Source organism: Arachis ipaensis, chromosome B1 (genome assembly GCF_059453495.1).
Source record: "Arachis ipaensis isolate K30076 ecotype BB chromosome B1, ASM5945349v1, whole genome shotgun sequence".
Taxonomy (NCBI): domain Eukaryota; kingdom Viridiplantae; phylum Streptophyta; class Magnoliopsida; order Fabales; family Fabaceae; genus Arachis; species Arachis ipaensis.
Genome location: NC_142436.1, coordinates 103,810,504 through 103,835,337, shown reverse-complemented (window position 1 = coordinate 103,835,337; position 24,834 = coordinate 103,810,504). Strand labels below are relative to the sequence as shown.

General features: G+C 37.7%; 1 non-coding gene across 1 annotated transcript; it reads right to left on the bottom strand.

Moving 5' to 3' along the window:
• Positions 1-24,383: 24,383 nt before the first annotated feature.
• Positions 24,384-24,491, bottom strand: LOC148577730 (small nucleolar RNA R71). The gene has a single exon (XR_015902883.1). It is a non-coding gene; the product is annotated as a small nucleolar RNA R71 (small nucleolar RNA).
• Between the last annotated feature and the right edge of the window lie 343 nt (positions 24,492-24,834).

The window sequence follows — 24,834 nt, the reverse complement described above, 5'->3', positions numbered from 1 at the left end:
AACCACCCAAAATTCACCTGAGGATAGTAAGAGCCTAGGGAAAAGTAATTCTGGAACTAAAACGCCAAAAAATTGGTGGAAGGCTGGCGCTGAACGCCCAGACCATGCTTAGGACTGGCGTTCAACGCCAGAAACAAGGCAGGACTAGCGTTCAACGCCAGAAATGGGCAAGGATCTGGTGTTGAATGCCCAAAATGGGCAAGATCTGGCACTGAACGCCCAAAATGGGCACAATTCTGGCGTTCAAACGCCAGGAGCAGACAAGGAGCTGGCGTCCAGTTTCACTCCAGCTTCTAACTCTGGCACTCAATTGCCAGTGAGGGATCAGACACACACAAATGCTGATAACAACCCCTCTAAAAAGGCTTCTTCAACCACTTCTATAGGCAGTAAATCTACAGCAACTACGGTTGAAGAATATAAAGCCAAGATACCTTATCCTCAAAAACTCCGGAAAGAGGAGCAGGATAAGCAATTTGCTCGCTTTGCAGATTATCTCAGGACTCTTGAAATAAAGATTCCATTTGCAGAAGCACTTGAGCAAATACCTTCTTATGCCAAGTTCATGAAAGAGATCTTGAGTCATAAAAAGGATTGGAGAGAAACAGAAAGAGTTCTCCTCACTGAAGAATGCAATGCAGTCATTCTGAAGAGCTTTCTTGAAAAGCTTAAAGACCCTGGGAGTTTTCTGATACCATGCATATTAGAAGGTAATTGCACCAAGACAGCTTTATACGATCTTGGGGCAAGCATCAACCTAATACCTGCATCCACTATCAGAAAGCTTAGCTTAACTGAAGAAGTTAAACCAACCCGCATATGTTTCCAACTTGCTGATGGTTCCACTAAATACCCATCAGGCGTGATTGAAGACATGATTGTTAGAGTTGGGCCATTCGCCTTTCCCATTGACTTTGTTGTGCTAGAAATGGAGGAGCACAAGAGTGCTACTCTCATTCTAGGAAGACCCTTCCTAGCAACTGGACGATCCCTCATTGACGTCCAACAGGGGGAAATAACCCTGAGAGTCAATGATGATGAATTCAAGTTGAACGCTGTCAAAGCCATGCAGCATCCAGACACATCAAAAGACTGCATGAAAGTTGATCTTATTGACTCTTTGGTAAAAGAGATCAACATGGCTGAGAGTCTTGAATCAGAGTTGGAAAACATCTTTAAAGATGTTCAGCCTGATTTAGAGGATTCAGAGGACATGAAAGAGCCTCTGAAATTTCTTCTGGAAGAGGAAAAACCTCATAAACCCGAGCTCAAGCCATTACCACCATCCTTGAAATATGCGTTTCTGGGAGAAGGTGACACTTTTCCAGTGATCATAAGCTCTGCTTTAAATTCACAGGAAGAGGAGGCACTTATTCAAGTGCTAAGGACACACAAGACAGCTCTTGGGTGGTCCATAGGTGTCCTTAAGGGCATAAGCCCAGCTAGATGCATGCACAAAATCTTATTGGAGGATAATGCCAAACCAGTGCTTCAACCACAGAGGCGGCTAAATCCAGCCATGAAAGAAGTGGTGCAGAAAGAGGTCACCAAATTACTAGAGGCTTGGATTATTTATCCTATTTCTGATAGCCCCTGGGTGAGCCCTGTCCAAGTCGTCCCAAAAAAGAGAGGCATGACAGTGATTCATAATGAAAAAAATGAACTGGTTCCTACAAGAACAGTTACAGGGTGGCGCATGTGTATTGACTACAGAAGGCTCAATACAGCCACCAGAAAGGATCATTTTCCTTTACCATTCATAGACCAGATGCTAGAAAGACTAGCAGGTCATGATTATTACTGCTTTTTGGACGGCTACTCAGGCTATAACCAGATTGCAGTAGATCCTCAGGATCAAAAGAAAACAGCATTCACATGTCCATCTGGAGTGTTTGCTTATAGAAGGATGCCATTTGGGCTATGTAATGCGCCTGCAACCTTCCAGAGATGCATGCTCTCTATTTTCTCTGATATGGTGGAAAAATTTCTGGAAGTCTTCATGGATTACTTCTCAGTATATGGAGACTCATTCAGCTCCTGTCTTGATCACCTGAAACTTGTTCTGAAAAGATGCCAAGAAACCAACCTAGTTTTAAACTGGGAAAAATGTCACTTCATGGTGACTGAAGGGATTGTTCTTGGGCATAAAATTTCAAACAAGGGAATAGAGATGGATCAAGCAAAAATAGAGGTAATTGAAAAATTACCACCACCTGCCAATGTTAAGGCAATCAGAAGCTTTCTGGGGCACGCATGATTCTATAGGAGGTTTATAAAGGATTTTTCAAAAATCGCAAAACCTCTAAGCAATCTGCTAGCTGCGGACACGCCATTTGTGTTTGACACAGAGTGCCTGCAGGCGTTCGAAACACTAAAAGCTAAGCTGGTCACAGCACCAGTCATTTCTGCACCAGACTGGACGTTACCATTTGAGCTAATATGTGATGCCAGTGATCACGCCATTGGTGCAGTATTGGGACAGAGACATGACAAGCTTCTGCATGTCATTTATTATGCTAGTCGCGTTTTAAATGATGCCCAAAAAAATTACACAACCACAGAAAAAGAATTACTTGCAGTGGTTTACGCCATTGACAAGTTCAGATCATACTTAGTAGGATCAAAAGTGATTGTGTATACTGATCATGCTGCTCTTAAATATCTACTCACAAAGCAGGATTCAAAACCCAGGCTCATCAGATGGGTGTTGCTTCTGCAAGAGTTTGATATAGAAATAAGAGACAGAAAAGGAACAGAGAACCAAGTAGCTGATCATCTGTCCCGGATAGAGCCAGTAGAAGGGACGCCCCTCCCCTCTCTTGAGATCTCTGAGACTTTTCCGGATGAGCATTTATTTGCCATTCAGGAAACACCATGGTTTGCCGATTTTGCAAACTATAAAGCTGCAAGGTTCATACCCAAGGAGTACAACAGGATACAAAAGAAGAAATTAATTACTGATGCAAAGTACTACTTGTGGGGTGAACCTTATCTCTTTAAGAGATGTGCAGACGGAATAATCTGTAGGTGTGTGCCTAGAGAAGAAGCACAGAGGATCCTTTGGCATTGCCATGGATCTCAATATGGAGGCCATTTCGGAGGTGAGCGAACAGCCACCAAGGTCCTCCAATGTGGCTTCTATTGGCCCACACTCTATAAAGATTCCCGAGAGTTTGTACGTAACTGTGACAGTTACCAAAGAGCTGGTAATCTGCCTCATGGTTACGCCATGCCTCAACAAGGAATCTTGGAAATTGAGCTGTTTGACGTATGGGGAATTGACTTCATGGGACCTTTCCCGCCATCATACTCAAACACTTATATTCTGGTGGCAGTTGACTATGTATCAAAATGGGTTGAAGCCATTGCCACACCCACTAATGATACTAAGACAGTGCTGAAGTTCCTCCAGAAACATATCTTTAGCAGGTTTGGTGTCCCTAGAGTACTAATCAGTGATGGGGGCACTCACTTCTGCAATAAACAGCTTTACTCTGCCATGGTTCGGTATGGAATTCACCATAAGGTAGCTACTCCATATCATCCACAAACTAATGGGCAAGCTGAAGTCTCTAACAGAGAATTAAAGAGAATCCTAGAATGGACAGTAAATACCCGTAGAAAGGATTGGACACGGAGCTTAGATGATGCTCTGTGGGCTTACAGAACAGCATTCAAGACCCCTATAGGGACCTCTCCATACCAACTCGTGTATGGTAAGGCATGTCACCTGCCCGTGGAACTGGAACATAAGGCCTACTAGGCAACCACATTCCTAAACTTTGATGCCAAATTAGCAGGAGAAAAACGATTGCTCCAGCTAAATGAGCTAGAGGAATTCAGATTCACAGCTTTCGAAAATGCCAAGCTTTATAAAGAGAAATAAAAAAAGTGGCATGACAGAAAGCTGTCATCTAGAATCTTTGAACCAGGACAGAAGGTTCTGTTGTTTAACTCTTGACTCAGGCTATTCCCCGGGAAACTGAAATCCCGGTGGAGGGGACCATACGTGATTACAAGTGTATCACCATATGGTTATATGGAGCTTCAAGATATTGATTCTGATAAGAAGTTCATTGTCAATGGACAGAGAATCAAGCACTATCTTGAAGGCAACATTGAGCAAGAATTCTCAAGGCTGAAGCTAGATTAAAAGCTCAGCAAGGTCCAGCTAAAGACAATAAAGAAGCGCTTGCTGGGAGGCAACCCAGCCATGGGGCAACAATCCTCTAAGCATTTTGCCCTATTTTTATTTTTATTTTTATTTGTTTATATAAAATTCACTGACACTAAGGTAAGGAATCATTTACAGAAGACCTCGGCACACAAAACAGAGAAAAAGAGCTCACTGGCAAGAAAACGCCAGTAAAAGTGTATTTTGGGCGTTCAACGCCCAAAATGGGCATCCACTGGGCGTTGAACGCCAGTAATGGTAGCAATCTGGGCGTTCAACGCCAGAAATGGGCACCCACTGGGCGTTGAACGCCAGTAATGGCAGTAGTTGGGCGTTGAATGCCCAGGAGAGCAGCAATTGGGCGCTGAACACCCAAAACAGGCAGTGTTTGGGCGTTCAAACGCTAGGATGGCAGGGAGGAGACAAAACTCATTTTTATTCAAATTTTTTCATTCTAAATCTTGATTTTCATACTTCAATTCATGATTTCTTACATAAACATGTTAAGAACCTTGATTTCTAAATTCCATAATTTCTAAAAACCCTACCCTAAAAATATCAAATGTATTTTAATCCATAAGCACCAGGCCTCTTTGCAAATTCAATCCAACTCTTTTCAATTTTTTTTTTTTACAAATCTATCTTTTCAACTCATCAATATCTTTTTCAAAACCTCCACTTTATCTTTTTCAAAATCTAAATCTATCTTTTTCAAAAATCTTTCATATCCTCTCAATTTTAAACTATATCTTCTCTTATCATATCTTCTATCTTATCTTTTCCAAATAAATCTTTTTATCATATCTTTATCTCTTCTTTTTCGAAAAACCCACCCTCCCTCCCTATAAATTTGAGTTCGGCCTCCCTCCCCTCCCATCAAAAATTGCACCTAGCTCTCCTTCTCTCCCTCTCCTTTCTTTTCTTTCGCTTGAGGACAAACAAACCTCTAAGTTTGGTGTGTTTATCCGCGATCACTAAGATCATGGCTCCCAAAGGAAAACAACCCACTCCAAGAGGCAAGAAAGAGAGCGTTCCAAAACCACTTTGGAATCAAGGGAAGTTCTTATCTAAAGAACATTCAGACCATTATAATAAAATAATGGGTCTGAGATCAGTGATCCCGGAAGTTAGATTCGATCTGAAAGAAGATGAATATCCGGAGATCCAGGAGCAAATTCGAATCAGGAACTGGGAAGTCCTAGCTAATCCTGAAACGAAAGTGGGAAGGAATATGATCCAGGAGTTTTATGCTAATATGTGGCAGACTGACAAGCAAAAACTATCTGGAACTGCTTTCTATGAATATCGGACCATGGTCAGAGGAAAGATTGTTCATACCACCCCTGACAAGATCAGAGAGATCTTAAAGCTACCTCAGCTGAAAGATGATCCAGATTCCTTCAACAGGAGAATGATGAGAACAGATAAGGGTCTGGATAAGATTCTAGAGGACATATGTATCCCTGAAGCCAGGTGGACCACCAACACAAAGGGTGTCCCAAATCAACTCAAGAGAGAAGATCTCAAACTAGTCGCTAGAGGATGGCTGGACTTCATTGGGCATTCTCTGTTGCCTACTAGCAACCGTTCTGAAGTCACAGTTAAAAGAGCAGTGATGATCCATTGCATCATGATGGGAAAGGAAGTGGAAGTTCATCAGCTGATCTCAGTTGAACTCTACAAAATTGCTAACAAAAATTCTAAGGAGGCCAGGTTGGCTTATCCAAGCGTGATATCGCTGCTCTGCAAGGATGCTGGAGTAAGGATGGGAATAACTGAGTACATCTCAGTTGAGAAACCAATCACCAAGGCATCAATGGAAAAAACAACAAGCACAGGAGGATCCCACCAAGAAGAAAACACAGGAATTCCTCCCAGAAATCCCTCAATCTGAATATTGGGAGTATCTTGAGACGTCTATCACCAAGATACGGGAAGCTATGGAGCAAATAATAAAAGAACAGAAGGAACACAGTCAAATTCTTACCTATATGTTTAAAGAACAAGAGGAGCAAGGGCGTGACTTAAGGGACTTGAAGCGCCAAAAGTTATCTCTTGCAGGGCCGAGCACCCCAAGGATCAGAGGAACCCCTGTTCCCCCAGAATAAAGGTTGTTAAATTCCAATTTCTGCTTTAAATCTGTGATAGTGTCATTAGAAAAGTTTACCTTAGGAGTCATATAGTAGTAATTAGTATCTGTTTTGATCTTATCTCTAATTAAGCTATAGTTTATTTTTCTCATCATCAGCAAACATGAATAAAATAGTAGATCTTTTGAATAAGAGGCAATAAAATTTTGAGTTTTAATAAGAGAAATTCTAATTAGTTACATGTGGTGGCAATACTTTCTGTCTTCTGAATGAATGCTTGAACAGTGCATATGTCTTTTGAATTTGTTGCTTAAGACTGTTAAATATGTTGGCTCTTGAAAGAATGATGAACATGAGACATGTTATTGATAATCTGAAAAATCATAAAAATGATTCTTGAAGCAAGAAAAAGCAGCAAAAAAAAAAAGCAGAAAAAGCCAATAGCCCTTAAAACCAAAAGGCAAGGGTAATAAAAAGGATCACAAGGCTTTGAGCATCAGTGGATAGGAGGGCCTAAGGGAATAAAATCCTGGCCTAAGCGGCTAAACCAAGCTGTCCCTAACTATGTGCTTGTGGCGTGAAGGTGTCAAGTGAAAACTTGAGACTGAGCGGTTAAAGTCAAGGTCCAAAGCAGAAAGAAGAGTGTGCTTAAGAACTCTGGACACCTCTAATTTGGGACTTTAGCAAAGCTGAGTCACCATCCAAAGGGTTCACCCAATTATGTGTCTGTGGCATTTATGTATCCAGGGGTAATACTGGAAAACAAATTGCTTAGGGCCACGGCCAAGACTCATGAAATAGCTGTGTTCAAGAATCATCATACTGAAATAGGAGAATCAATAACACTATCTGAATTCTAAGTTCTTATAGATGCCAATCACTCTGAGCTTCAATGGATAAAGTGAGATGCCAAAACTGTTCGGAAGCAAAAAGCTGCTAGTCCCGCTCATCTAATTGGAATCTGAGCTTCACTCAAAAACTCTGATATATTATTGCTTCTCAACCTATTAGTCTTCTATTTTATTTGTCTAGTTGCTTGAGGACAAGCAACAGTTTAAGTTTGGTGTTGTGATGAGCGGATATTTTATACGCTTTTTGGAGTTAATTTCATATAGTTTTTAGTATGTTTTAGTTAGTTTTTAGTTTATTTTCATTAGTTTTTAGGAAAAATTCATATTTCTGAACTTTACTATGAGTTGTGTGTTTTTCTGTAATTTCAGGTATTTTTCTGGCTGAAATTGAAGGAGTTGAGCAAAAATCTGATTCAGGCTGAAAAAGGACTGCTGATGCTGTTGGATTCTGACCTCCCTGCACTCAAAGTGGATTTTCTGGAGCTACAGAACTCGAAATGGCGTGCTTCCAATTTCGTTGGAAAGTAGACATCCAGGGCTTTCCAAAAATATATAATAGTCCATACTTTGCTCAAGGATAGATGACGTAAACTGGTGTTCAATGCCAGTTCTATGCTCTCTTGGTTATTCGTAATTCAACTGATAAACATAACTGACTTCCTGACTAAGATTTACAAGATAACCATAGATTGCTTCAAACCAACAATCTCTGTGGGATTCAACCCTTACTCACGTAAGGTATTAGTTGGACGACCCAGTGCACTTGCTGGTAAGTGGTATGAGTTGTGAAAAGTGTGATTCACAATTCGTGCACCAATTAGCTAAAATGTCATTGGATACTTCTGCAGGTGGATCCATTCACCTAAAGAAAACGCCTGCAGAAGCTCAAGAACTCATTGACATGGTTGCTAGTAACCAGTTCATGTACACTTCCGAGAGGAATCCTGTGAGTAATGGGACGCCTATGAAGAAGGGAGTTCTTGAAATTGATACTCTGAATGCCATATTGGCTCAGAACAAATTATTGACCCAACAGGTCAATATGATTTCTCAGAGTCTGAATGGAATGCAAGCTGCATCCAATAGTAATCAAGAGGCGCCTTCTGAAGAAGAGGCCTATGATCCTCAGAACCCTACAATAGCAGAGGTAAATTATATGGTTAAACCTTATGGAAACACCTATAATCCATCATGGAGAAATCATCCAAATTTCTCATGGAAGGATCAACAAAAGCCTTAACAAGGCTTTAATAATGGTGGAAGAAATAGGTTTAACAGTAGTAAACCTTTTCCATCATCCACTCAGCAACAGACAGAGAATTATGAGCAGAATCCATCTAGCTTAGCAAATTTAGTCTCTGATCTATCTAAGGCCAGTGTGAGTTTCATGAATGAAACAAGATCCTCCATTAGAAATTTGGAAGCACAAGTGGGCCAGCTGAGTAAAAGGATCACTGAAATCCCTCCTAGTACTCTCCCAAGCAATACAGAAGAAAGTCCAAAAGGAGAGTGCAAGGCCATTGACATAACCACCATGGCCGAACCTGTAAGGGAGGTTGAGGACGTAATTCCCAGTGAGGAAGACCTCCTGGGACATCCAGTGATAAAAAAGGAGTTTCCCTTTGAGGAACCAAAGGAATCTGAGACTCATCTAGAGACCATAGAGATTCCATTGAACCTCCTTATGCCCTTCATGAGCTCTGACGAGTATTCATCTTCTGAAGAGAATGAGGATGTTACTGAAGAGTAAGTTACCAAGTACCTTGGTGAAATCATGAAGTTGAATGCCAAATTATTTGGTATTGAAACTTGGGAAGATGAACCTCCCTTGTTCACCAATAAGCTAAGTGATCTGGATCAACTGACATTGCCTCAGAAGAAACAGGATCCTGGAAAGTTCTTAATACCTTGTACCATAGGCACCATGACCTTTGAGAAGGCTCTATGTGACCTTGGGTCAGGGATAAACCTCATGCCCCTCTCTGTAATAGAGAAACTGGGAATCTATGGGGTGCAAGCTGCTAAAATCTCATTAGAGATGGCAGACAATTCAAGAAAACAGGCTTATGGACAAGTAGAGGACGTGTTAGTAAAGGTTGAGGCCTTTACATCCCTTCTGATTTCATAATCCTTGATACTGGGAAGGATGAGGATGAATCCATCATCCTTGGAAGACCTTTCCTAGCCACAGCAAGAGCTGTGATTGATGTTGACAGAGGTGAATTAGTCCTTCAATTGAATGAGGACTCCCTTGTGTTTACAACTCAAGGTTTCCCTTCTGTAAACATGGAAAAGAGGCACAGTAAGCTTCTCTCAAAACAGAGTCAACCAGAGCCCCCACAGTCAAACTCTAAGTTTGGTGTTGGGAGGCCACAACCAAACTCTAAGTTTGGTGTTGAACTCCCATATCCAAACTCTAAGTTTGGTGTTGGGAAGTTTCAACAATGCTCTGAACATCTGTGAGGCTCCATGAGAGCCCACTGTCAAGCTATTGACATTAAAGAAGCGCTTGTTGGGAGGCAACCCAATTTTTATTTATCTAATTTTATTTTTCTTGTTCTTACATGTTTTATTAGGTTCATGATCATGTGGAGTCACAAAATAAATATAAAAATTGAAAACGGAATCAAAAACAGCAGAAGAAAAATCACACCCTGGAGGAAGACCTTACTGGCGTTTAAACGCCAGTAAGAAGCATCTGGCTGGCGTTCAATGCCAGAACAGAGCATGGTTCTGGTGCTGAACGCCCAAAATGGGCAGCATCTGGGCATTTGAACGCCAGAATTACACCCTGGAGAAGAGCTGGCGCTGAACGCTGATGAGCGAATAATTTATACGCTTTTTGGCATTATTTTTAGTATGTTTTTAGTAGAATCTAGTTACTTTTAGGGATGTTTTCATTAGTTTTTATGTTAAATTCACATTTCTGGACTTTACTATGAGTTTGTGTGTTTTTCTATGATTTCAGGTATTTTCTGGCTGAAATTGAGGGACATGAGCAAAAATCAGATTCAGAGGTTGAAGAAGGACTGCTGATGCTGTTGGATTCTGACCTCCCTGCACTCAAAATGGATTTTCTGGAGCTACAGAACTCGAAATGGCACGCTTCCAATTGCGTTGAAAAGTAGACATCCAGGGCTTTCCAGAAATATATAAGAGTCCATACTTTGCCCAAATTTAGACGACGCAAACTGGCGTTTAACGCCAGCTCTCTGCCCAATTCTGGCGTCCAGCACCAGAAACAAGCTGCAAAGTGGAGTTCAACGCCCAAACTGGCACAAAAGCTGGCGTTCAACTCCAAGAAGGACCTATACACGTGCAACACTCAAGCTCAGCCCAAGCACACACCAAGTGGGCCCCGGAAGTGGATTTATGCATCAATTACTTACTTCTGTAAACCCTAGTAGCTAGTTTACTATAAATAGGACCTTTTACTATTGTATTAGACATCTTTTGATCATTTTTAGATCTCTAGACCTCCATGGGAGGCTGGCCACTCGGCCATGCCTACCCTCTATTCACTTATGTATTTTCAACGGTAGAGTTTCTACACTCCATAGATTAAGGTGTGGAGCTCTGCTGTTCCTCAAAGATTAATGCAAAGTACTACTGTTTTCTATTCAATTCATCTTATTTCGCTTCTAAGATATTCATTCGCACTTCAACCTGAATGTGATGAATGTGACAATCATCATCATTCCCTATGAACGCGTTCCTGAAAACCACTTCCGTTCTACATTAGATTGAATGAGTATCTCTTAGATCTCTTAATCAGAATCTTCGTGGTGTAAGCTAGAATGATGGCGGCATTCAAGAGAATCCGGAAAGTCTAAACCTTGTCTGTGGTATTCCGAGTAGGATTCAATGATTGAATGACTGTGACGAGCTTCAAACTCGCGAGTGCTGGGCGTAGTGACAGACGCAAAAGGAGGGTGAATCCTATTCCAGCATGATCGGGAACCTCAGATGATTAGCCGTGCCGTGACAGGGCATCTTGGACCATTTTCACAAGAGGAGGGGATGTAGCCACTGACAACGGTGATGCCCTTGCATAAAGCCAGCCATAGAAAGGAGTAAGATTGATTGGATGAAGACAGCAGGAAAGCAGAGGTTCAGAGGAACGAATGCATCTCCATACGCTTATCTGAAATTCTCACCAATGAGTTACATAAGTATTTCTATCCTTATTTTATTAATTAATTTCGAAAACCCCATTACTATTTTATATCTGCCTGACTGAGATTTACAAGGTGACCATAGCTTGCTTCATACCAACAATCTCCGTGGGATTTGACCCTTACTCACGTAAGGTATTACTTGGACGACCCAGTGCACTTGCTGGTTAGTTGTGGGAAGTTGGGAACCATGGTATTGGCATCGTGTTTTTGGTGCTATTGCCAGGGAAAGAAAGAGCAATGAATTTTACATAATCAAAGTGTAATCACAATTTATGCACACCAAGTTTTTGGCGCCGTTGCCGGGGATTGTTTGAGTTTGGACAACTGACGGTTCATCTTGTTGCTCAGATCAGGTAGTTTTCTTTTTGTTTTCTTTTCAAAAAAAAAATTTTTTTTTAAAAAAATCTTTCAAAAAATTTATCCTTTGTTTTTGAAAAATTTTTTAAATAAAAATGTTTTCAAAAATATATTTTTCTTCAGAATTTTTAAGAATGAATTCTAGTGTTTCATAGAGCATGTTGAAGCCTGGTTGGCTTTAAAGCCACGACTGTAGGGCATGTTAGACGTGTCATGTCTGAGTACATACTAAAGCTTGGCTGGCTATTAAGCCATGCCTGACCGTTTGATTGGAGCTTTAGACTAAAGAGCATAAGATTCCTGGAATTCATATTAAAAATTTTGGAATCCTTATTTTTCTTTTTCAAAATGATTTTTGAAAAAAAAATTAAAAGAAAATACAAAAAAATCATAAAATCATAAAAATCAAAAACATTTTTGTGTTTCTTGTTTGAGTCTTGAGTCATGTTATAAGTTTGGTGTCAATTGCATACTCATCTTGCATTTTTTCGAAAACTCTCATGCATTCATAGTGTTCTTCATGATCTTCAAGTTGTTCTTGGTAAGTCTTCTTATTTGATCTTTGCATTTGCATGTTTTGTGTCTTTTCTTGTTTTTCATATGCATTCTTGAATTCTTAGTGTCTAAGCATTAAAGAATTCTAAGTTTGGTGTCGTGCATATTTTCCTTGCATTAAAAATTTTTCAAAAATATGTTCTTGGTGTTCATCTTGACATTCAAAGTGTTCTTGGTGTTCATCTTGACATTCATAGTATTCTTGCATGCATCACATGTTTTGATCCATAACTTTCATGCATTGCATCATTTTTCTTGTTTTTCTCTCTCATCATAAAAAATTCAAAAATAAAAAAAATATATCTTTCCTTTTTTTTCTTTTAAAATTTCGAAAATTAGATTTGACTTTTTCAAAAAATTTTAAAATCTAGTTGTTTTTATGAGTCAAATCAAATTTTCAATTTAAAAATCTTATCTTTTTCAAAATCTTTTTCAAAAATCAAATCTTTTTCATTTTTTTAGTTATTTTCGAAAATTATAAAAATATTTTTCAAAAATCTTTTTCTTAACATAGCATCAAATTTTCGAAAATAACAATAACAATTAATGTTTTGATTCAAAAATTTCAAGTTTGTTACTTGCTTGTTAAGAAAGATTCAAACTTTAAGTTCTAGAATCATATCTTATAATTTCTTGTGAATCAAGTCATTAATTGAGATTTTAAAATTCAAATCTTTTTCAAAAACTAATTTCTATCATATCTTTTCAAAAATATCTTCTTATCTTAACCTTTTAAAAAATTTGATTTCAAAATATCTTTTCTAACTTCCTAACTTCTTATCTTTTCAAAATTTGTTTCAACTAACTAACTAATTTTTTTTGTTTGTTTCTTATCTTTTTCAAAACCACCTAACTAAGTCTCTCTCTCTCTCTAATTTTCAAAAATATCTTCCCTCTTTTTCAAAATTTTCTTTTAAACTAATTATTTTATTTTTTTATTTGAATTTTCAAAAAATTACTAACCTTTTTCAAAAACTATTTTCAAAAATCACTAACTCTTTTTCAAAAAATTATTTTCAAAATTTTCCCTCTCTCATCTTATTCTATTTATTTATTCATCTACTAACATCTCTCCCTCACCCACCAAAAATCCGAACCCTCTCTCTCTCTCTTTCTAAGTTCAGATTTTTCTCTTCTTCTTTTCTTCTACTAACAATAAGGAACCTCTTTACTGTGACATAGAGGATTCCTCTTCTTTTCTTTTTCTCTTCTCTTTCTTATGAGCAGGGACAAAGAAAAAGGTATTCTTGTTGAAGCTGATCCAGAACCTGAAAGGACTCTGAAGAGAAAACTAAGAGAAGCTAAATTACAACAATCCAGAGACAACTTAATTGAAAATTTCGAACAAGTAAAGGAGATGGCAGCCGACCCCAACAACAATGCAAGGAGAATGCTTGGTGACTTTACTGCACCAAATTCCAATTTACATGGAAGAAGCATCTCCATTCCTACCATTGGAGCAAACAATTTTGAGCTGAAACCTCAGCTAGTTTCTCTGATGCAGCAGAATTGCAAGTTTCATGGACTTCCATCTGAAGATCCTTTTCAGTTCTTAACTGAATTCTTGCAGATCTGTGATACTGTTAAGACTAATGGAGTAGATCCTGAAGTCTACAGGCTCATGCTTTTCCCTTTTGCTGTAAGAGACAAAGCTAGAATATGGTTGTGTAGAACCTATGCACAATTACTCAAGAGGGGGGGTGAATTGAGTATTGCAACAATAATGAATCTTTTTGCGAAAGTTAAAGACAATATACAAAAGTGTTATTGTACTAGTATTTTTCCAAGAGCTTAACTCAATTGCTAAGCATTTATAAGGAGCTTTTACTTTCCAATAGACACCAACTCAAATAAATTGATCAAGCTTTTCACCAATCGGACTTAAGCTATTCCTTAAGTACTTACGAAGCTACTTTTCGATCACAATTTATTTGCTCAAAGGTAAAAGACAATAATATTGAAGAGATGAGTTTGGAGAGATGCAAACGCTATTTAGAGTGGTTCGGCACAATCCTTGTCCTACGTCCACTTTCTTTCTCAATCGCTATTGAGAAGTTCCACTATTGCCAAGCTTCAAGGTGCTCGCGCAAAACCTTTTACAATCCGAGTCCTTAGTTTCTAACACCTCACGGTATATGATCACCACTCGTATACTAACCCACTCCACTTAAAGATACCTTCTCTAAGATTTGCCTTGAGTACTTAGTATACTTCTTTGGTATCCTCACCGACTATAGTGTTTATAACTCTTGACTCAACCTTGGAAATCACACTCCAATTTACAAAGTGTACAAGAAAACAATTCTCAAAGAATTGTGGAGACGAAATGAGTACTCTCTAGAAGAGTGTATGATTACAAGTTTAGCACTATTGAACCAATTGATATTGCTCTCTCAAATTGTGTATTATAACACCTTAAAAAAAATGTGTAGAATGAAAGAATATGAACAAGATAGTTTGCAAATACTCAAGTATTTGAAATAAGGCTTCAATCCATCTATTTATAGACTCCCCAAACCTTAGAAACGTTGGGGAGTTAATGGGATGGAGCCTTTTTGTCAAAACTAGCCATTTTTTATGTTTTTGAATCATTTGCATCGATGCATAACACTTTGCATCGATGCAAATGTGTCTTTGAAGCTGAAATTTGAATTTTCAGCTAGGTTGCATCGATGCAAACATCTTTGCATCGATGCAACAAGTCGTCGCATGCTTTGCATCGATGCAAGATGAGTGTGCATCGATGCAAACCTTAAAGAATGGCTTAAAATCACTTCAAAATACTTAGGATTGATTTCAAACTTGTTGGAGTCAATTCCTATGCTTTTGTACCTTTGAAAACAAGTTTTTAAACCATTTGGCTAGCATCGAATTGCAAGATGTGCATCAAAATATTTTGTGAGTGTGTGTTGAGAGATTTAGCAATTGGTTCTTAACAAGAAGTTACCTAAGTCCTAAGACACTATACTTGTCTTCAAATGTTGTGGACTTGAGTTTCTTGTTGTTGTTGTGTTGCTTTCAACTCTTCATTCCTCAACGTTGAATGCTGGTTGATCTTTCAACATGCTTGTTCATTCAAGTTGTTTGTTGGTTTGTCTTTCATGTCATTTGTTGGTTTGTCATTCATCAAAACCTACGAATACAAACTTCGCATACAAGCAACATGATTTACAATTTCCCCCTTTTTGATAATGACAAACCAATTTTGAGGATATGCATTTATAAATGATTTTGAAAGCAACAATAATGCACTTTGTTTTATAGAAAGCTTTGGAGAAGACTTCACAAAAAAAATTTTGGAGGAGTTCCCCCTAAATATGTGCATTTGTTCCCTTAAAGGGCGTTTATCAAAGAAAACGATTTAGATATCAAAAAGTTTTTGCTTAGCGGAAGTCTTTTTGAAATCATTGTTTCGCAAACTTTTTTCTTCTTTTCAAATCCTCAAACTTCTTTTTCAAAAGTTTAAAACTTCAAATATCCTCAAACTTTTCTTCCCCCTTTTGACATTATCAAAAAGAAAGGAGTTTGAAATGTGTCATAGAAGCATGCATAAAACAATGAATTTTTTTAAGTTCAATATCTCTATTAATCTCAAGGATGAGATATTCCCCCTTTCAAAAAGAATTTGATTTCCTCTTTTTATATATAACAAGCATGCATAATTCCCCCTAAAGAAGTGAAATATATCAAGGCATGCACATTAACTTAAAATAGGGGTACCAAGCCTATTTTGAGTTATTCACCAAATAAGCATACAAGCATTAATCATTAAACAAAATTATGAAGGAAATATCAAAGTATTTAAACCATAATAGAAATCCTTAGCTTACTAGGAGTTAGTTTAACAATTCATATAATCAAATAAACATAAAGCAATAAAAAGTGACTTGATGAAGAGGAGACAATCAATCTTGGTCTTCATCATCATCATTATCCTCTTCATACGGTAGGTGGATGCCGAAATGCTCATATAAGTCATCAATACGACGATCCAAGCGACCCGTGCGATGATCTACACGAGACACACGACGATTAAGTGCTTCAAGTTGCCTACCATGCTCTACTTCAATCCTTTGGATGTTTTGGTTGATGGATTGTAATTCTCTCATTACATCAACCAAGGAGGGTGGTTCTTGAGCTTGAGGTGCTTGTGGAGGAGCTTGCTCTTGAGGACCTTGTTCATCAACATTTCTTCTTCCCATTTTGTTGAGAATATGAGTGTTGATACAAGATTGAGGTGGTACTTCCTTGGCAATCTCATTTGATATATCAATACCAACATAATCAAAGACTTTAGACCATAGGCAAAGGAATCCTAATCCACCATTCCTATCCTTCATCTTGAGCCTAATCATATGTTGTACTATAAAGTATGGCCAATTAATCTTAATCCCATTCATCATAGCCCACATGACAATCAAATCTTCATCATTTACATTCGCATGCCCGGATATTCTAGGTTGCAATACATAGGTGACTAGATATAACAAAGTTCTATGTTCTGCACTCATTGAATTGCAACTAATTTTGGAGTGAGCTCCTTGTACAAGGTTGAACAAATGCATGGCATTGTCCTTTGAATAACCCCATTCATCAATTGGGGTTTTACCACCTTGAAACAAGTCACCTTGATTTGGCAACTCCCAAATGGTGGCTAACTCATCACCATCTAGCCTATAATCCTTTCTTCCTATCTTGAAGAATAATGTGAAATTTGATTCATCTTCCTCATTAATCTCAAGCATGAGTGTACTATAGGCTATGGCAACTAAATTCGGATAATATTTACTCTTAATTTGAACAAAATCCATGAGGCCTTGATGAACTAGAATAGCCTTAAGAGTATCAAACTTATGAATGACAAGAAGGGTCGGATCCAAATACCTCGGAGGAATTTCCTTTCTTCTGGCGAGCCTTGCCTCATAGAATTGAAGATCTTCATTAGAAGCAAAGTACCTTGCCAAAGGATGATCATTTGGAGGTGGAACCACACTTGAAGAGCCTTTTGACTTCTTGATGGTTCTCTTGATTCTAGGCATTGTGGATGATTTTGTTTTATGGGTTTTGTAGAGGAGAATGTGGGGACTTCAAATATGTAATTTGTTTGTAGTGGGTATCTAAGTTTTGTGAGTTGTATGAAGCTATATGTGAGCTTGTTTTGGAGGTTATGGAGGTTTGAATGTGGGGATATGAGTTGTGAGGTTGAAGATGATGAAAAAGTGGGGTTTTGTTGCTCAAAAATGCCAAATTCACGTGTTTTTGTGCAATTTGGTCGTGTTTGCATCGATGCAATAGGCTTTGCATCGATGCACATAGCACGTTGTGTGCTTTGCATCGATGCAAAGCTTGGTTGCATCGATGCAACATGCATCATTTTGCCCAAAATCACCAAATTTTCATCCTTTGGTGGTTCTTTCTTCAATCCTTTGAGTTCCATCATGTATATACTCACTTAAACTATTATAAACTTCAATTTGTTGATCCTCCATTGTTTATAATCTTCAAATTCTTCAATCTACCTCAAGATTAATCACTCATTCATCAACTCATAAACCTACAAAACAATGGCTAATTGGATATCTCCAATGCTTAAGTTAGTAAGAGATACAAAAATAGCAATATAAATACAATGAATTCAAACAAATCATATTAGATTAGAATCCAAGATACCAAGTTCATTTCGGATGTTAAAAAAACTTTCTTTACATAAAGGTTTAGTGAAGATGTCCGCTAGTTGTTTACTAGTTTCGACAAATTCAATAACCACATCACCCTTTTCAACATGGTCTCTTATAAAGTGATGTCTAATCTCAATATGCTTAGTTCTTGAATGTTGAACCGGATTCTTGGTTAAATTTATTGCACTAGTATTATCACATTTGATAGGAATGTGATCAAGCATGAGTCCATAGTCCACAAGTTGTTGTTTCATCCATAAAATTTGGGCGCAACAACTACCGGCGGCTACATACTCGGCTTCGGCGGTAGACAAGGCTACACTTACTTGTTTCTTACTATGCCATGAAACAAGAGAGTTTCCTAGCAAGTGACAAGTGCCGCTAGTGCTTTTCCTATCCAATTTGCAACCGGCAAAATCGGAATCGGAATAACCAATCAAATCACAAGTGGATCCTTTCGGATACCACAATCCAACATTTAATGTTCCTATGAGATACTTCATAATCCTTTTCACCGCACTTAAGTGAGATTCCTTAGGATTAGCTTGGTATCTCGCACACATGCATACACTAAACATGATATCTGGCCTACTTGCCGTTAGATAAAGTAATGATCCTATCATGCCTCTATACTTCTTTACATCTATGTTTTTACCTTGTTCATCTTTGTCAAGGTAGCAAGTAGTGCTCATTGGTGTGTCCATTGCCTTAGCATTGTCCATTCCAAATCTTTTGAGCAATTCCTTGCAATATTTGGTTTGGCTAACGAAAGTTCCTTCTTTTCCTTGTTTGATTTGAAGACCAAGGAAGAAGTTGAGTTCGCCCATCATGGACATTTCAAATTCACTTTGCATGAGGTTTGAGAAAAACTTGCAAAGTGATTCGTTAGTTGAACCAAATATTATGTCATCGACGTAAACTTGTACCAAAAGGATATTTTTGTTTTCAATCATGATAAATAAAGTTGTATCAACCTTCCCTCTTCTAAAACCCTTTTCTATTAAAAACTTGCTCAAACGTTCATACCAAGCTCTTGGAGCTTGTTTAAGACCATAAAGAGCTTTCTTGAGTTTAAAAACATGATTAGGATTTTCATAATCCTCAAAACCGGGAGGTTGTTCAACATATACTTCTTCTTGAATGAAACCATTAAGAAAGGCACTCTTAACATCCATTTGATAAAGTTTGAAGTTATAAGAGGATGCAAAAGCAAGTAACATCCTAATAGCTTCTAATCTAGCTACGGGAGCATAAGTTTCGTCATAATCAATGCCTTCCTCTTGATTATAACCTTTAGCTACCAATCTAGCTTTGTTTCTAACAATTGTACCATTTTCATCGAGTTTATTTCTAAAAACCCATTTTGTTCCTACAATTGTTTGATTACTTGGTTTAGGCACCAATTCCCAAATGTCATTTCGTTTGAATTGGTTAAGCTCCTCTTGCATTGCCATAGCCCAATGTTCATCATCAATTGCGGACTCAATGGTAGATGGTTCAATTTGAGAAACAAAAGCACTATATGCAAATAAATTTCTAAAAGTGGATCGAGTTGTTACCCCTTTCGAAACATCACCAATGACGTTGTCTAGAGGATGATCCTTTGAAGTACGCCAGTCCTTTGGAAGTGCATTTATTTGTGCTTGTGATGGTTCAATTTCTTCAACTTGAACACTATCCTTTGTTGAGCTTGTAGAGGCTTCATTTAAATCTTTTTCTTTGTCTTCACCATTCAAATTTAGTGAATCAAAGTTTTCTACATTTTCATCAAAATCTTTTCTAGCACAACAACGGTTAGTTTCATCAAAAGCGACATGAATACTTTCTTCCATAGTCATGATGCGTTTATTATATACTCTAAAAGCTTTGCTAGTTAAAGAGTAGCCTAAGAAGATTCCTTCATCAGCCTTAGCATCAAATTTGCCTAAGTTATCTTTTCCATTATTTAGAATAAAGCATTTACAGCCAAAGACGTGAAGGTGGGAAATATTTGGCTTTCTTCCTTTGTACAATTCGTACGGTGTTTTCTTAAGAATAGGTCGAATGATAATCCTATTCATAACATAACACGCGGTACTAACCGCATCCGCCCAAAAGTACTTAGGAATATTAGCCTCATTGAGCATAGTTCTCGCCATTTCTTCTAAATGACGATTTTTCCTTTCAACCACACCATTTTGTTGTGGTGTTCTAGGAGAGGAAAAATTATGCTCAATGCCATTTTCTTCACAAAAAGTTTCAAAAAGATTATTTTCAAATTCTCCACCATGATCACTTCTAATAGATGATATATGCAAATTCTTTTCATTTTGAATAACTTTGGCTAATCTTTTGAATGCTCAAAATGCATCACTCTTGTTTGCTAGGAACAAGGTCCATGTAAATCGAGAGTAATCATCAACAATAACTAAAGCATAGTAATTGCCACCAGAGCTCATAGTCCTAGAAGGACCAAATAAATCCATGTGCAAAAGTTGTAATGGCCTTGTTGTTGAAACAATGTTTTTGGATTTAAAAGAGGCCTTTACTTGTTTTCCCTTTTGACATGCGTCGCAAAGGACGTCTTTTTCAAAACGTAGCTTTGGTAAGCCAATTACTAACTCTTTAGAGACCAACTTGCTAAGATGGTCCATGTTAGCATGAGCTACTCTACTATGCCATAACCAAGTTTCATCATTTTTACTAACAAGGCATTTCACATCATTTGAGGAAACTTCATCTAGATTAATCATGTATACATTGTCAACAAGGTGCCCAATTAGCACAATTTTATTAGTGTCTTGCCTTTTTATCAAACAACATTTTGAATCAAAGGTGACTAAGTTTCCTTTGTCACAAAGTTGGCTAACACTAATGAGATTATGTTTGAGACCTTTGACAAGTATAACATTATCTATGGAGGTAGAAGAATTTTTACCAACTTTTCCAACGCCGATTACTTTGCCGGTGTTGTTGTCTCCATAGATCACGTTTCCTCCGTTTGTAGGCTCTATTGCGGTGAACTTTGATTCATCGCCGGTCATGTGTTTGGAGCATCCACTATCAACATACCAATTTGTATCCTTAGCTCCAACACGTACCTACAAAACAATTAAAATTGGGATTTAGGTACCCAAGTGAATTTGGGTCCTTGATGGTTAGTATGAGCATAATGCCCATAAGGTGCCCATCTCGTATCTTGACTACGAAAGTTTATATGTTTAATTCTAGTAAAGCATACGGGTGCTATATGACCTACTTTATTACAATAATGACATATGACATTTGGATTATGCATCCTATGCATGTTTCTAAATGGTTGCCTAGGTTGTTTCCTAAATGCAACATCTTTTGATCTATATGTATTGTGATTATAATTTCTAAATGAAGCATGTTGAGGAGGATGTTTAAAGGCTTCATTCCTTTTAGGCATGCTTGCCTTTTGGGCTTGCGGTTGCCTAATAGGAGTTTTAGTATTTTTAAATTTTCCTTTTTCAAAACCTAAACCTTCCTTATTATGAACATGCTTTTGGTTTTTCAACATTTTATCTAAGTTCTTTGAAGATTCATTGAACTTAGCTAAAGTGTTCTTAAGATTTGTAATTTCATTTTCATGCATTTTACAAGATTTGTATGGATCACTACTTGTGCTACACTTATCTTTTCCAAGATTGATATTCTCGTTTTTCAACATCTCATTTTGTTTTAAAAGATCCATATTCTTTTTCTTTAGGAGAGAATAATCTTGGGTAAGTTTTGTGTACACCTCAAGTAAGGCATCATATTCATCTTGTAAATTAAAAGAAGTGGAGTTGTCATCACTAACCTTTTCTTCGCTTGCCATTAAGCAAAGATTTGCAACCTCGTCGTCATCGAAGTCGGATTCATCCTCGTTCTCCCATGATATGTATGCTTTCTCCTTCTTCTTAAATTTCTTGTTTTTGTCCTCCTTTTGAAGTTTTGGACAATTGGGTTTAATGTGTCCAACTTCTCCACACTCATAGCATTTTGGTACCTTTGTTTTGCTCTTGAAGTTTTTCTTCATTGCAAACTTATTGAATCTTTTTAATAAGAGTGCAAATTCTTCATCTCCTTCTTCTTCATTATCATCACTCTCTTCTTGTAGTGATGTTGTTTTAAGGGCGAGACTTTTCTTCTTGCTTTCTTCACCTTTTTGTCTATTTAGCATAGTCATTTCATAGGTGAGAAGATTACCTCGTAGTTGATCAAATGTAAGTTGATCATAGAGCCTTCCTTCCACAATGGCGTTCACTTTGGAGTTCCATTTTGGTGTAAGGCTTGTAAGCACCTTGGTCACAATTTGTTTATCATTGTATTTTGTGCCAAGCATGCTTAGGTTGTTGAAGATCTTGGAGAGTCTTTCAAGAGCTTCTTCAATGTTCTCTTCATCTTTCATTTTAAAATTTTCCCATTCATGAACCAACATAAATACCTTTGATTCTTTAACGTGGTCGGTTCCTTCGTAAGTGATTTGGAGTTTATCCCAAATCTCTTTAGCGGTTTCACATGTAGAGATCTTCATATAATCATGCTCGTTAAGTGCACAATGAATGAAGTTGATGGCTTTATCATTCATTGCCACTTTCTTCCAATCATCGTCACTATATTCATCTTCTCCTTTCAGTACTTGCTTTGAGACGGAGACTTCTCCTTCTTTAGCGCTTGTTGTCTTTGTTGGAATGTGATTTCCATTCTCAATCACTTTCCAAATTCTCACATCTTGAGAACGGATCCAAATTCTCATCTTATTTTTCCAATAAGAGTAATTTGTTCCGCTAAAAAGAGGAGGTCTAGCGGTTGAGTTACCTTCACTAGTGTTGTTGTTGTTAAAGCTTGTGCTTGCCATGATCTTTTCCCTTAAACGATTAAGTCTTTCAAAGGGTTAAGCTCTGATGCCACTTGTAGAACCTATGCACAATTACTCAAGAGGGGGGGGTGAATTGAGTATTGCAACAACAATGAATCTTTTTGCAAAAGTTAAAGACAATATACAAAAGTGTTATTGTACTAGTATTTTTCCAAGAGCTTAACTCAATTGCTAAGCATTTATAAGGAGCTTTTACTTTCCAATAGACACCAACTCAAATAAATTGATCAAGCTTTTCACCAATCGGACTTAAGCTATTCCTTAAGTACTTACGAAGCTACTTTTCGATCACAATTTATTTGCTCAAAGGTAAAAGACAATAATATTGAAGAGATGAGTTTGGAGAGATGCAAACGCTATTTAGAGTGGTTCGGCACAATCCTTGTCCTACGTCCACTTTCTTTCTCAATCGCTATTGAGAAGTTCCACTATTGCCAAGCTTCAAGGTGCTCGCGCAAAACCTTTTACAATCCGAGTCCTTAGTTTCTAACACCTCACGGTATATGATCACCACTCGTATACTAACCCACTCCACTTAAAGATACCTTCTCTAAGATTTGCCTTGAGTACTTAGTATACTTCTTTGGTATCCTCACCGACTATAGTGTTTATAACTCTTGACTCAACCTTGGAGATCACACTCCAATTTACAAAGTGTACAAGAAAACAATTCTCAAAGAATTGTTGAGACGAAATGAGTACTCTCTAGAAGAGTGTATGATTACAAGTTTAGCACTATTGAACCAATTGATATTGCTCTCTCAAATTGTGTATTATAACACCTTAAAAAAAATGTGTAGAATGAAAGAATATGAACAAGATAGTTTGCAAATACTCAAGTATTTGAAATAAGGCTTCAATCCATCTATTTATATACTCCCCAAACCTTAGAAACGTTGGGTAGTTAATGGGATGGAGCCTTTTTGTCAAAACTAGCCGTTTTTTATGTTTTTGAATCATTTGCATCGATGCATAACACTTTGCATCGATGCAAATGTGTCTTTGAAGCTGAAATTTGAATTTTCAGCTAGGTTGCATCGATGCAAACATCTTTGCATCGATGCAACAAGTCGTCGCATGCTTTGCATCGATGCAAGATGAGTGTGCATCGATGCAAACCTTAAAGAATGGCTTAAAATCACTTCAAAATACTTAGGATTGATTTCAAACTTGTTGGAGTCAATTCCTATGCTTTTGTACCTTTGAAAACAAGTTTTTAAACCATTTGGCTAGCATCGAATTGCAAGATGTGCATCAAAACATTTTGTGAGTGTGTGTTGAGAGATTTAGCAATTGGTTCTTAACAAGAAGTTACCTAAGTCCTAAGACACTATACTTGTCTTCAAATGTTGTGGACTTGAGTTTCTTGTTGTTGTTGTGTTGCTTTCAACTCTTCATTCCTCAACGTTGAATGTTGGTTGATCTTTCAACATGCTTGTTCATTCAAGTTGTTTGTTGGTTTGTCTTTCATGTCGTTTGTTGGTTTGTCATTCATCAAAACCTACGAATACAAACTTCGCATACAAGCAACATGATTTACAGGTTGGACTCTCAACCTAAAGACAGCCTGAACTCTTGGGATAAGCTAGTCACGGCTTTCTTAGCCAAGTTCTTTCCTCCTCAAAAGCTGAGCAAGCTTAGAGTGGATTTTCAAACCTTCAAACAAAAAGATGGTGAATCCCTCTATGAAGCTTGGGAAAGATACAAACAGTTGACCAAAAAGTGTCCTTCTGACATGCTTTCAGAATGGACCATCCTGGATATATTCTATGATGGTTTATCTGAGCTATCAAAGATGTCATTGGATACTTCTGCAGGTGGATCCATTCACCTAAAGAAAACACCTGCAGAAGCTCAAGAACTCATTGACATGGTTGCTAATAACCAGTTCATGTACACTTCTGAGAGGAATCCTGTGAGTAATGGGACGCCTATAAAGAAGGGAGTTCTTGAAGTTGATATTCTGAATGCCATATTGGCTCAGAACAAAATATTGACTCAGCAAGTCAATATGATTTCTCAGAGTCTGAATGGAATGCAAGCTGCATCCAACAGTACTCAAGAGGCTTCTTATGCAGAAGAAG